This window comes from Agelaius tricolor, unplaced genomic scaffold (genome assembly GCF_023055355.1).
Source record: "Agelaius tricolor isolate 1412-34295 unplaced genomic scaffold, bAgeTri1.0.p SCAF_98, whole genome shotgun sequence".
Taxonomy (NCBI): domain Eukaryota; kingdom Metazoa; phylum Chordata; class Aves; order Passeriformes; family Icteridae; genus Agelaius; species Agelaius tricolor.
In genome coordinates, this window is record NW_027269358.1 from 171,133 (window position 1) to 185,917 (window position 14,785).

The window sequence follows — 14,785 nt, forward strand, 5'->3', positions numbered from 1 at the left end:
GGCAAATGGATTAAGAGCTATTACACACTAACTGTATGTTTTTGGGGTTACTTTAATAATGATACCTACTGTGAAGAAATGACACCAGGGGAAATTTTCTCCCAACCCTTTGACCATCTCTTTGGGTCTGCCCCACTAGATTTTGCAGGATTCAAATCTTCTCTAAATACTAATGATACCATATGACAGTTGGTGTTGCTGATAGGCCTGTTAAGCCTGTTCTATTTAGCATTCAGAGATAAGGGAAGATTGACTTGGATAACCACCCTGATACCTACCCTAGAAAGTAGGGATGCTTCCACAGAACCTGACACTGCCCTGGGCACTAGGAATGCTGCCCCAGAGTGTGACCCAGCCCCACAGCCTACCTCAGAAATGAACCCCCTAGAATGGGTGGGGGTTCTGGTGAAGGAGATACGTGAGATGAGCCAGATGCTGAAGGAGTCCATTTTGCCAGCTGGTGAGAAGCCCTCCCCCTGCCTCAGAGGGAGAGTCTAATGGTGCAGCAGTGGAACCCACAGACGTTACAACTGTCCAGGTTCCAGCTGAATCACAGGGGCAGTCACGGCCAGCAGCAGTCGCCCCTGTGGAAACAAGGAGATCTAAGATGAAATCAGAGCATCCAGATAACAAGGATAAGAAAGGAGGGCCCTCACAACCTGCAGGGGACCCAACAGTTGAGAGCATCACTGAGTCCCTGACATACAAAAGTCTCTGTAATCTGCACAAAGACATTGTATGACAAGGATGTGAGGCTTATACAACCTGCTTACTCCAGGTCTGGGACCTAATGGGTACAGGTATGCAACTGGATGGTGGTGAGGCAAGGAATTTGGGAGCCTTGACCCAGGACTCAGGTGTGAATCAGGTATTTGTAAGGGAGCAAGGGTCCCTTTGAGTCGTTAAAACCAAAGATCACGTGTTCTTGTTCTATTATTTCTCTAGAGTCCTATATTGTTCTTATCAGACTTCTAAAGTCCATACCTCTTCGGTGTATTCTCATGGCTGCAGGTCTTCACAGACTCCTTCTTCTGCCCACTGGTCTCTCCTCAGATCAGGGCTCCTCCAAGACTCTCCCTGACTGGCTTACCCGCCCCCTTTTATCCCGGTCATCTTCATTGGTTACAGCTGCAGCCCATCAAGGGCAATCGAGACCTCTGGGGCAAAGCCTCTATACACATATTCAAATACATTTCCTCTACTATATACACGGACAAAGACTCTCTAGCTAGTTAAAGTTAGAAAGTGGTATGTTTATTACACCGGCGGGTGGCACGAGGGTCATCCCCAAAAGGTGTGACTGCCCTGTACAAGATTCTTTACTCTCTATTTATTTCCTGAGATCTTACATACAATACATATGCATAACCCCAGCACCTCCCATCCCTGCTCTGTACTAAAATGAAGTTATTTTTCTTCACGCATGCACAATTCTTCTCTTGAATTGGGTCAGTGGTCTCCAATTGGGTCAGTGGTCCCAGGGATGAAGTCAGGAGAGTCTTCATCAGGTCTCTGTGACCCTCTGGCATGATCCAAGGCCCCCTGCTTTGTAATTGATTGACGTAAAGCTCAGGTACTAAGCATTGTTCCACTGGTTTCAACATGTTCTTACAACGGTTCACTTACTCCACTCCCTTCTATAAGCAAGCTCATAATGGAACAATCAGCTTTAGCGTAAGCATCTAACAATCATTAACCTACCATCCACCCACCTAACTTACATCCCGATCAATGTAAATTGTTTCTATCCCTCAGCTAAAATCTTAACTTTTTAAAATTATGATTCATCTTTCCCTCTGGGAACAGCTTTTAATGAATGTCAGAGAGAGGTTTGTCCACAGGGAGAGAATGCAGGAGCACCATCATAGAATGCACTGGAAGACCCTTGAGGAAAGGATCCAACAGCTGAGAGAAGTTGCGGTATTGGAGGTACTCTTTGGGAGGGATGGACAGCATGATAATGACCCCAACAAGGTCAAGTGAACAGGGAAAATGTTGTGGAGTCTGGCAAATCTAGGGCCATCTCAATACACCATCTTCATTGCAATGATTAATGCTGATACCAACCAAGATGTTTTGCGGAGACAAACAAAACTCCAGAACTTTGTGAAAGTTGTAAAGCTGGTATGTTTATTACAGCGCTGGACACATGTGGAGATTCTTCTCCCTAAAAGACGTGCACCTCTGGGAACTCCAGATCCTTTTTTATCCCCTTCTCAAATACATATGCATGCAATTTCAAAATAGGTTCATACATATTCATTTTTACAAATTTTGCATGACATTTGCTGCTAATTCTTCTTTATCAGAAAAAATTCCTAGGTCAGGTGTTGCCTTCTTGTGAAGGCCGCGATGACCTGGTTTCAGGGGTCCAGCACTTCGATCTCCTTTGTGGGATCCCTTGTGGCCAATAACGGACGCTGACACCAATGTGGTGGATGGTTAAAGGCGTTTATTGAGGGGTCTTAAGGGTATTTATGGACTAAGGGGTCTCTCTACATCAGACAGGGGTTTGGCTATACTTTCTAGGGTTAGTATGGAGTGGAAAGTTACTGGCATGCATAGGTTAGGGGGGCTACACGTCTGGCTACATTCCAAGGGTGATCCTTATCTATGGGGAGGGGGGTAGAAGGATTCCTGTAACTTTCCGTTACAACCCGAAATCTTCCGAGCGCCTGTCCCTGGCCTACCACAGTCAGGTTGACCTGCTCTCACAGCAGTCTCTCTGTCTCCCTCTGTCTCCCCCCCTTATCTCTGTCCTTCGGCTGAAGCAGTTTCTCTGAGCATAGGCTTTTTACAAGAACAGACAGTCAGACTAAACAGCTGTGTTTTCAAACTACAAACTTAACTCAAAGATGTACATTTCACCTTAATCAAAATGGATTTCTACCCTGGAAAATTTCCACTCTGTCTCATTCCCCCCTTTCCTAGAGAATAAGTAAATTCTTTTACTTAATGCAAATCCCTACGACAATAAGTGTCTCTTAATTCTTTACTATGTATGTTTGATAAGGAAGTTAACACAGCTACTCGCTGTCGTATTCTCCAATTCCAAATTAGCAATATAATGGATAACGCTAAACTTACTCCAACGAATATTAACAAAAATACAGTGGGATGAAACAACTTATTAAAGATTCCATTTGCAGTTGGTGACCACCCAAAGATCACATCCCACCAATGATGATCTGCATTTTGTTTTATTCTTTGCAGAATTCTGGTTATTTCTTTTGTATCATGTTGGACAGTAATTAAGGTTTTCTCTCCGCTTTCTTGGATTTCCTTCAAGATCCCCAGTAGGTCTTGGTGCTTAATTAATTGTTTTACCAATGTAAGGTCCATCCCAATAGGAGTAGGTGATAGTCTGTGATATATTGTATAATTGGTTTTAATCAACTGGTGGAATGTCACTAGGGCCAAGTACGAAAAATCACACTCGATAATCTTAACAAAATTACAAATACAAAAATTAGAATGATTTCTACTAGACAAAATAACATTGTTATCAATTTTTACAGCAGCACAAGCAGTTCTCAGGCACACACAACTTTTACTAGTATAAACGAGCACAGTTTTCTGATCAGTGACTGGATGAATTTCGAAGTGGCAAATACTCTGTTCAGTGTCTAGACACACATCCTGGGCATTAATAGTATTGCTTTCACAAATGAATCCTAGTTGTTCTCTAGTAATGCAGGATTCTAAGTTTACTGTTTGCCAATTTTCATTCACCTTTCGTGCCCACACACTATGTTCTGAAGGGTAGAGCACTGTTTTTTCATGGTTTAATCCTAGTGCAATGATGGGGTGGATAATGTAAACAGTGGCATTACGTATGGTAAGCACAAAGGCAGTAGCCACCTTAGAAGCAGTATCATAGGTGAAATTTACCATAGTCCACCAGGATTGAAACTTCCTTTCAAAATCAGTCGCATTATCCCAGACAACTTTCTGAATTTCAGCTGGAAAATTACCTTCATCCCCTTCCCGTATGATCAGAGCTGCTGTTGCCTGCATCCATAACTGTGCTTGTATACAACTGAAAGCTAAAGACACATTATCTTGAACTGTACTAAGCGCTTCTACTATTAGCTTGTGGTCTTGGTCCCCGGCCTTTTCTCACTTTGGCAGTACTTTTGAAATCTGCCACTGGCTAGTTCCTAATGCCAATAGAGATGACTGTAAAGGCTGCTTCAATTTTGCTAGGCCACCTGCTGCAGTGGCCAGCCTATTCATCAGTATTTCTGAATCAATTCTATTTAAAACTCCTAATCCTGTCCCTAATATCCCAGTTCGATCCTTTCTTATTCTGCTCCTGAGGTATACCTGTCTTTGTAACCACATTGTCCAGCCCTCAAAGGATGTTCTTAGGAAAGAGGAGCAGGCTGGTTGGATTTCTGAAATGTTAATTTGCATTAGCAACTCAACATGTTTGAGAGACCATTCTGGACTGAACAACAATTCTTGTTCACCTGCATTCCTCACTACGTATGGGCCTATTTCATACACTTCAGGTTCAAGTTTGGGTTGGGTCTGAACTATTTGAGTACTAGTGTGAATTGTATAAGGTCCTGCCATTGTAAAAAGTGAAGTATCTATTTTAAATTTAAATGAGAGCCCGATGGCATCACGAGCCCAAAGGCAGGTCACTTCTACAGGCTGTATTAAGGTGAAATTACACCAACAGTCTGATTCACTTGGGCTATCACAAACTTCCTGGGGTTTGTATATGGGAGAGGGTGAGACAGTAATTTCATCTGATCTCTCATAAGCCGTCCCATTGACCACCCGGCACCCTACCTTGATTTCTTCTCCTCTGATCCCTTGAAGTGTCCACAGTTCCTGTTCCTGCCACTCCTGCTCCTCATGTACCTGATCCCCGTGGATTACTACAGTGGATAGGTTTAAATCTTTTATCTCAGAAAGTTATCCCATGGATCCAGTATACTGATTAAAAGCCTGGGACCAAGGCCATTCAGCATCGCTTTGGATAGAGGTACTCTCTAATTCTAAGACTCCAGCTATAACTATATAAAAGCAAATCTGTAAGTGAAAGTACGAACTACCGCCGGCCGCAATATACTAATTTTGCCTGAGTAAGTTTTAGTCTCAGTTCATTGTCTCCTGATGTCACTCTCCAAGGGGCTTCTGGGGCCTTCTTCACTCGAGAGTGATGCATCCAGGCATTCTGCTCCTTGATCTTGATTGTAGTGAAGGTGGTGAGAAGCACCTGGAATGGTCCCTCCCACTGTGGTTCCAGAGTCTTTTCTGCAAGAGACTAAACACATACATAATCCCCAGGCTGTATGTTATGTACTGGCCCATCAAACTCCCTGCTCCAAGTTTCAGCCACGTGTTCCTCAATTTCTCTGAGCTGTTTGCTTAAAGCTGTCATGTAGGTGGCCAGTGTTACCTCCCCAATGTGGGTGGACATTGCCTTTTGTATTCCATATGGTCTTCCATAAAGCATTTCAAAAGGACTCAGCTTTTCTTTAGCCCAAGGTTTAGTTCGAATTCACAATAGTGCCAGTGGAAGAGCTTGGGGCCAGGGTAGATTAACTTCCTGCCCCAGTCTTACAATCTGCTGCTTAATCAAATGATTCATTTTCTCCACCTGGCCGCTTGATTGGGGGTGGTATGGAGTGTGAAGTTTGCAATCTATGCCCAGGTGGCTACTAATCTGTTGCACTATTTTGGAAATGAAATGTGATCCTCTATCCAAGGATATTGTGGCTGGAACTCCAAAACATGGTATTATCTCTTGTAATAATACCCTGGTTACTTCTCGAGCTTTGACAGTTCTGGTGGGGAATGCTTCTGGCCACCCTGAAAATGTATCTGTCAATACTAATACGGATACCCCCCCTTTCCTTGGGAGTTCTGAAAAGTCAATTTGCCACTGCTGTCCAGGCCCATGGCCTCTCCCAATCTGACCGAGTTTTGGCCTGGGGGTATTGCTGGGGTTAGTCTGGAGGCAAGGATCACACTGTGGGTTTACCTGAGTAATTGTGGCATCTAAATTCCTGGCAATGATTCTTTCAATCAGGTAGGTGTATAGGGCATCTATTCCCCAGTGTGCTTTCTGGTGTTCTTCCCTTACTAGTGACCACAATAAATGGGAAGGGATTACCAGCTTCCCTTCAATGGTAGCCCACCCTTCTTGGTTATACGTCCCTTCTTGATTTTCACTTAGTTTTCTATCTTTCTTATTATATTCTGGCTTACCTTCAAGGGAAATTTGTCCATCTGGAATTAGGGCTCCTTCAAAAGTTACCTCACCTTTCTCTGCTTCCTTTGCCTCTCTATCCGCCAGCTCATTTCCTTAATGCAAAAATTTTCTGGCTGGCTTCGTGGATAGGGAGGCAAAAGAAGGCATCTTTTAGGTCTAAAACGGTAAACCAGGTTAGCTCAGGTGTTAGACAAGTTAATAAAGTATATGGATTGGCTACCACCTGATACAAATCTTCTGTTACTTTATTGACATCCCTCAAATCCTGTACTATCCAGTATGACCCATCAGATTTCTGAATGGGTAAAATGGGAGCATTGAAATCAGACTGGCATTCTTTCAATAATCTTAACCGCAGAAAATTTTCAATTATTGGTCTGATTCCTTCCCTGTCTTCTTTAGGGGGTACTGCTTAATTCTCACTGGTTGTGTCCCTTCCTTGAGCTTAATTACTATGGGAGAGGCATTTTTCACCCTGCCTGGTACATCAGAGGCCCATACCCCAGGAAATACTTGGCTTAGTATCTCTTCATCAATTTCCTCCTCAATTTCAATAGCTGTTAAGGTTAAACTTAATACCTCTATGTACTTTTGGTTGTTCACCTCCAGAGTAACCTCTCCATTTTTGAATGTAATGGTTGCTTGTAACTGCTCCAATAAATCTCTGCCTAAAAGTGCCTTTGGCGAATTGGGCATATACAAAAACTTACGAATACCTCATTGTTTTCCCAATTGATACCTCAAAGGTTTGCAAAAATATGCCCTTTCAGACTGGCCAGTTGCCCCTCGCACTACAACATAATCATTTTCCACAGGTACTAAAGCTTTATTTAAAACTGAATATGTGGCCCCTGTATCAACCAAAAATTACACCCTTTTCCCTTCTTCCCCCAGCCTCATTTTTATAACCAGTGGATCCGCTGGAGCAGAATCCCCCGGTCCTCCTCAGTTGTTTTGTATGTGTGCAGTCACTTGTTGGTTACCTTGTCTCCGTTCTGGGCATTGATCTTTCCAGTGACCAGTTCTTTTGCAGATTGCACACTGGTTCCTGCTCAGCCGAGGTGGTCCTTGTCTGGGTGGTCCCTGATTGCGTTTGCTTTGCCTTTCCTCCTGTACCACTGCTACCAACTTTTTCATTCCTTGTTTATATCCTTCTTCCTGGTTACTAAATACCCTCCATGCCTCTTCTAGCAAGACTTCGAGGTTTCTCGCTTCCAGCCCCCGAATTTTCTGAAGTTTACATCTAATATCTCCAGCAGACTGCCCCAAAAATGAATTAACTAGCTGATTCATCCCTATCTCAGACCCCGGATCCAATGACGTATGATGACGCATTGCATCCCTTAAACGTTCTAGAAACTCGGATGGAGCCTTGGAAGGCCCCTGCTTAAGGGAATATAAGGCAGACCAATTTATGGTTTTTGGAATAGCTCTTTCCACCCCTGTTGATATCCACTCTTGATAATCTGCTAATTTCTTTACCTCTGCTCATACATTAGGATCCCATTCTGGGTCTTGGAGGGGGAAATATTCTTTTACATCTCGCTGCTTGCTCTCGCAGTAATCCTCTGCCAAAGTCCCTGCTGTCTTTAAGTTCAGCTGTTGTTCTGTTTCAGTGAAAGCATCCAGTAGTAACTGGATGCCAGCCCAATCTGGATTGTGTTTCTTGATAACATATCGTAGACGTTTGGCAGTAAGTATCGGATCGATACGATAACTCCTAGCAATTCTTTCCCATGCCTCTAAATCAAAAGTGGTAAAAGGCACTTTAATAATTAATCTCTCTCCTTCTGGTCCGACTGCCTCTCACAGAGGGGCCTGTAACACTGCTTGCCTCCTAGTTCTAGATGCAACTGTGCAACTGGACTGTCGGGATGGGGGGGGGGGGGGGGGGGCGGGGGGGGGGTGGGTTCTAGTGGATGTGCCTTCCCAGCCTGTGTCCTCCTCCTTTTTGGGGAAGTCTCCTTCCTCTTCATCCTCATCCTCAACCTCCCTGCTCCTAGGAGGAGCTTTTATCAAATCTAATGTATCTCATTCTTGCTCCTCAGAATGATAAACTTTGTCTGATCTCATACACCATTGTCCTGTAGGGCATGCTGAACAACGTTTGATTTGGCCCCTCTTTGCTTTGTTTTCTTTTTCAAGAGCTAACACCAGTGGGTCCGAGGGAGCTCTGATCCCACAGTCTCTGCCATTCTTGGTGATTTCTAAAAACAAAAAACATATCAGCATACAAAACTTCATCCCATTTACCTTCCCGTCTTAAAAACAACATTAACTGCAATAAGGTGTTATAATCTAACGTTCCAGTGGGTGGCCACTTTGCTCTGTCCTCTAACCTGTATAATGGCCACCAGCGCATGCAATATTGGGAAGAGCACACCAGGGGGTGCAATTTGGGGGGGACTGGTGTCCCAAAAGTGAGAGACAGTTGTTTTTTTGGAACTGGGCAAAGCATCCTTAAAAGGGGAACCCTAGAAGCAGCTCTGGTCCATGTGCAGTGGTGAGAGCACTGTACAGGGAAGGAAGATGTCATGATGGCAAATGTTCTCCAAGTGGTGCCACGTGTGACATGGAAACACAAGAGGTTTCAACTGTGTTTCCTGGGGAAGCCTATAGTACAAGAGGAGGGACTCCTCTCTTCTTGATGAACTGAGAGTTGATTATCTGAAAGGTGGTGATGAACTGAGAGTTGATTATCTTAGGTGTGGTAACTGGATTAAGAATCTAAGATTCTATTTCATGTGGTGGTGGAAAGTGGGGGGAGGAGGAGGAATGTTTTTGGAAGGTTTTCCTTCTGAGTTCTGTGTGTTTCTTTTACATATTGTAAATTAATAAAGTTTTTTTCTCCTGTATTTCTAAATTGGAGCCTGCTTTGCTCTATTTCTGGTCACATCTCACAGCAGCCACTGGGGAGAATATATTTTCATGGGGGCACTGGCATTGCGCCAGCGTTAAACCATGACATAGCTTTATACCGATTCATGGATGGTAGTCAATGCTCTGTGGGGCTGGCTGGAGAGGTGGAAAAAGACCAACTGGCAGCGTAGAGAAAAACCAATTTGGGCTGCTGAAGAGTGGAAAGACATTGCTACCATGGTAGAGAAACTACCTGTGAAAGTCTGCCCATGTCCCCAAGAGTCGGGCTAAGGAGGACCACCAAAAAAATGAGCAGGTAGATCAGGCAGCAAAGACAGAAGTATCAAAGACAGACTTAGATTGGCAACATAAAGGGGAGAGTTGTTCCTAGCTTGATGGGTCCATGATGCCTCAGGTCATCAGGGCAGAGATGTTACTTTTAAGTGGGCACGAGTCCGAGGGGTGGCTATATGTCGCAATGTATCTGAACAACTTAGGCCTCAGTGTGCACCAGCCATACTGCTTGTAACTGTTCTTATCAGAATTTTCTCCGAGCACTGTGGAATTCATCAAGGTTACTAAGAAATAAACTGTGCTAAAATAAGAACAAAGAAGCGGAGAAACCCAATCCCAGGATTGCAAGAACTAGATAACAGAGGAGTGTAGAACACCTGCACGGTAACCAATCCCAGACGCTGAGAAATGGAGGCAGAAAACGAGGGAGCGAGACAAAGGCACCAAACAAAAAGTGTCTACTTAGTAGTTTGGAGAATCTATAAAAGTGTGTGCAATGTAAACAATAAACAGCTTCTGCTTGATTATATTGGTCATTTGTACAGGAGTCCTGGATTTCCCACAAAAGATCTAATGATGGAAAGTATTTCTCAGGTTATCCATGACTGTGAGACGTGTGCTGAGATCTAGCAGGCCAAGCAGGTGAAGCCCCTATGGTATGGTGGGCAGTGGTCCAAATATAAGTATGGGGAGGCCTGGCAGATTGACTACATCACCCTTCTCCAAACCCGCCAAGGCAAGCGCTATGTGCTGACAATGGTGGAAGCCACTACTGGATGGTTGGAAACCTACCCTGTGCCTCACACTACTGCCTGAAATACCATCCTGGGCCTGGAAAATCAAGTCCTGTGGAGATATGGAACCTGTGAGAGGATTGAGTCAGACAGTGGGACTCATTTCAAGAACAGCCTTATAAACACCTGAGCCAGAGTACATTGTATTGAATGGATGTAACATACCCCCTATCATGCACATGCTGGCGGGAAAGGTGAACGGTGTAACGGACTACTTAAGACTACTCTGAAGGCACTTGGCGGGGAAACCTTCAGAAATTGGGAAATGAACTTAGCAAAAGTAACCTGGATGGTCAGCATCTGAGGGTCCATCGATCACGCTGGTCCTGCCCAGTCTGAACCCTTGCACACAGTGGATGGAGATAAAGTCCCTGTTGTACACATGAAAGGTATTTTAGGAAAGACTGTTTGGAGTAGTCCCACCTCAGGCAATAACAAACATATCAGTGGGATTTTTTTTGCTCAAGGTCCTGGTTACTCTTCGTGGATAATGCAGAAGGATGGAGAAACCTGTTGTGTACCACAGGGAAACCTAGTCTTAAGTGAGAACTGTGTGTAAGGTTTCATTGTGTACAGCTTATTGATTTGGGTGTGATGCAGATGGTAATAGAATAAGGGATGGATAATGTTTCAGGTTTAGCTGGGTGTGTATTCAATTACCATCTGTTAAAGGTGGGGCAGTTATCCTCTGTTAATTGGGCAGTTTACTTTATCTCTTCTACAAACCAATCCTCCCTCTGGGGAGACATCTTCTGTTAATGGGCCATTGAGTGTCTCTCCATGAGTGATAAAAATTACATCATCCCATTGTGAGATGCTCCGCACAGAGGGAGGAGCCAAGCATTCCTACCTGGATATAATCTGAGATTTGGAACACCACAGGCAGCCTTTTCCCAATGGATTCCCAGAGGAGCAGCTGTCTTCTCCACTGGATTCCCAGAGGAAGACCAGGCCCATCGACACCACCACTGGACCTTCAGAGGAAAACTACACTGTTGGAGCAGTGATCCTGTAGAAGGGTGCAGTCTTCCTCTGAAGATCCAGTGGAAGAGGCAGCAGTTCCTCTGGGAAATCCAGTGGAGAAGCCATGCTGGTGTTCCAGAATCTCAAGATTATATCTGGGTAGCAATGCTTGGCTCTTCCCTCTGGGCAGAGCATCTCACAATGGGATGCTATAGTTCTTATCAGTCAGGCAGTGACATTCAATAGCCTATTATCAGCAGATGTCTCCCCCGAGGGAGGAGTGGTTGTGGAAGAGATAAGAAAAACTTCCCACTTAACAGAAGACAACTGCCATACAGATGGCAAATAGAATACAATTTACTTGGCAATCCAGGACAAGCAAATATTACAATGGATGCTATATGTATAATGTTAAAGTAACTTTGCTATAAACATAGTTTTTATTTCTGCCATTAACTAACTTAGACATAGTAATGAAATAGCTGATATAGTTATGCTTACATAGCTGATATAGTTCTGCTTGTGGTAATTGAACTGCCTGCTTGGTTGGGATAACATCCAATGAATGTATGATGAGGACACCTGCTACTGATATGTCAACTACATCAACTATCAGCACCTACCATCTGTAGAAAGCATGGACCAAAGCCCAAGCTGGCGGTGATAATAAGAATGGAATAAAACCACAGTCAAGAAATGCACATGCTCTAAAAAAAGGCAGACCTAAAGAGGAACCATGCCAAACAGTTCTTGGAACACGTAAACTAGTTTGGGGAGAAGTTTAAATATGCATAATTGTTTATGAATATGCAATAGGCTGATGCAATTGTAAAGGTATGTAAACGGTGTCTCCGAAATAGCAGGTGTGCTCTTGGCTGAATGCCAAGCACCTGGCTGTTAAATTTTGCTTTATTTTTGTATCCTATTGTCCTTTATTAAACTTATAAATTTTGCCAGGTGAGTGAACCTCATTTTTTAGAAGGGCATTCTCTTTTAAAATGAACGATGGAATTGCAGTTAAAACATTCCTTTGTCTCTGTGTCTGAAACCTGGAATTGAGCAGCCTTGGGATGAGGGAGAGGTGTAGGAAAGTGCCGCAGAATACAGCCCTGAACAGTGGCTGCAGGAGCACTTTGAGGATGAAGTACACAGATACGGTAGCACCACAGTGTGGAGGCCCTGCAGGGGCTTCTCCTAAGTTACACCCCATTGGCTCCTTCCCCTGTTCCTGTGCCTGAACATAGGTGTTCCTGAGGCTCTCCCTCCCTTTTCCCTGATTGGGCCTCACCTGGATACAGCCCAGAGACCAAGGTCAGCCGGGAGGCCCCTGGGGGAGAGAGCAGGACCTTGGGGGTAGTGTGTGGCTGAGAGGAGAATATCTCACCACGCAGCTGAATTAAACATCTATGGATATTATGCAAAAGCCTTTTTTGTTTCTTTACCCTGGACTTTACTAGCAGCAATTCAAGCTGCAACAAATGGCACCCTGAACATGGGGCCTCCGGATTAGTCTGAGACCTCTTCTCCTGGAAAACATCTGCACTAGACCACCCCGAGAATTTTCTTACCCCAGTGTGGTGAGTTTGAAATTTTAGTTCCTTCCTCCTTGTATTCTCAGGTGTTGGGAAGAGACTGGGCTAAGATGGAGACAACACTCACCCATGCACAAGAAGTTTACCTCTACCTTAAAAAGTGTTTTCTTCAAGAAAATTTTTGCTTTTCAGAGGAGAAGTTGAAGTATTTTGTACAGTGGTTATTTAAGCATTTTCCTTATATTTCGTGGAACTTAGTCCTAACTGATGAATTCTTGGAAGTACTTTTCAAAAGGTCAAGAACTAACACAGAAATCCGTCCTTTATTTAGTATGATGATAAAATGCGCTGTGAATCTTGAGGATGAACACCAGCTGAAAACCCCTCCTCCGTGTTCCCCTCTTTGTGCCCCTGCATCCCCTCCCCTGTTGCAAGGAAAGACTCCTCCAGGATTTCTCATCTGTGCTCCTGCTGCCCAAGATGTTGGAGAACTCATGGCAGGGACCGCGGGGTCTCTCCTTCCGCCCTCTGGTCCCCACGCCTCCTCCGACGGATGTGTTTACCTTGGTTGCTATAGCACTGCAAGACGTGGCGGGGGTAGCAAGAGCCGTATCCCGTCACACAGGGCTGCCGCCATTCCGTGCCCCCCTGCGGCTCTCCCCTCCGCGGAACACCCGCAGCCACCCCGCCGGCGCTCAGCAAGGCCAGAGCGAGCTGGCCGATACTCACTGTCCAGCCTGCCCCACGGCAACCTACTGCATGAGGGACGAGGGCGGGCGGGCGAGACCGGCAGACCTGGGGAGCCGCTGTCGCGGGGCAGGCGGACAGTCTCGCCGGGAGATGGCTCAGAGCCGCAGTCCTGGCAGCAAAACCGCCGCCCCCTGCCCACCGTCGCTGCTCTGAGAGCCCCGGACTGGCAGAGCCCGCAAGCACCAGCTGAGATAGACCCCCGGGAGGGGGCCGAGCCTGAGCGCGGCCGCCAGCGCCGGGAGCACTTCGCACGGCAGCGCCTCAGCACCAGCACCAGCAATGCGTCCAGAAACACCAACACAAACCCACTGGCAAAGGTAAAAAAGTCCTTGCCATGAACGTTTTGGGGACAGTAAAATGGTTCAATGTAAAAAACAAATACGGTTTCATAACCTGGAATGATAACAAAGATGATGTGTTCATTCATCAGACTGCTATAAAAAAAAATAATCCCAAGAAGTACCTCCACAGTCTAGGAGATGGAGAAATTGTGGAATTCAATATAATACAAGGAAGAAAAGGCCCCCAAGCAGCCAATGTGACAGGACCTGGTGGAGTTCCAGTGCAAGGTAGTAAACATGCACCAGACTACAAACCTGCAAAATATTATCCACATCACAGAAGTCCTCCAAACACCTACCAAGGAAATAGAACCCAAAACCAACAACCATCAAGCCCGTGCAATAGCCTAAAAGCAAGAAGACCACAGAACACCAACGAGCTGTCCTGCGTCCAAAAGCCCATGTCAATAATGAAAGAATCTTCCAGTCCAATAAGTCCCACTTCTTCTAATACCCTTCCCCAATTCCTGTGGCCTTCCTGCCCCCCTCCCACTTTCCCCTTTTCCTTTCCATTGTCCTGGTACCCCTTTTTTATGTTCCCACAAATTCCTACCACCCTTTCCCCTCTCCCATGGTCTCCCTCCACTAATCCCTTTCCCCAGAGTTCCTTCATAATACCAGAGGGAGAGTGATTAGGTGGGAAAGAAAGGAAAGTTTCCCTAAAGCAACCATCTTTTTCTTAAAGTAATGATTTCTATTTGGAGTTTCCAACAGGCACACCACCACCCATACTGCCTTGTGCAGAGTCTATCACAGCCGACCACTTTACCACAGGAGACAGAGAAACAGCCCCTGCTGAAGAAACCTTCTCCTGACTCAGTTTCCTGAAAAACTGTGCTAAGAAAAAGCCACATCTCTCCTGCCAGCTCTAAGACACTCCAGAAAATCTGTTTGGACATTGGAGACTCAGAATTGTTTGCATTTTGAAAATTGTCTTATAGGCCCTTTTGATTGTTTTTGTCATTTTCTGTTAATTCAGTTGATCCTTCAGAAAAGCTTTCTTAATAATATAAAAAACGGGGA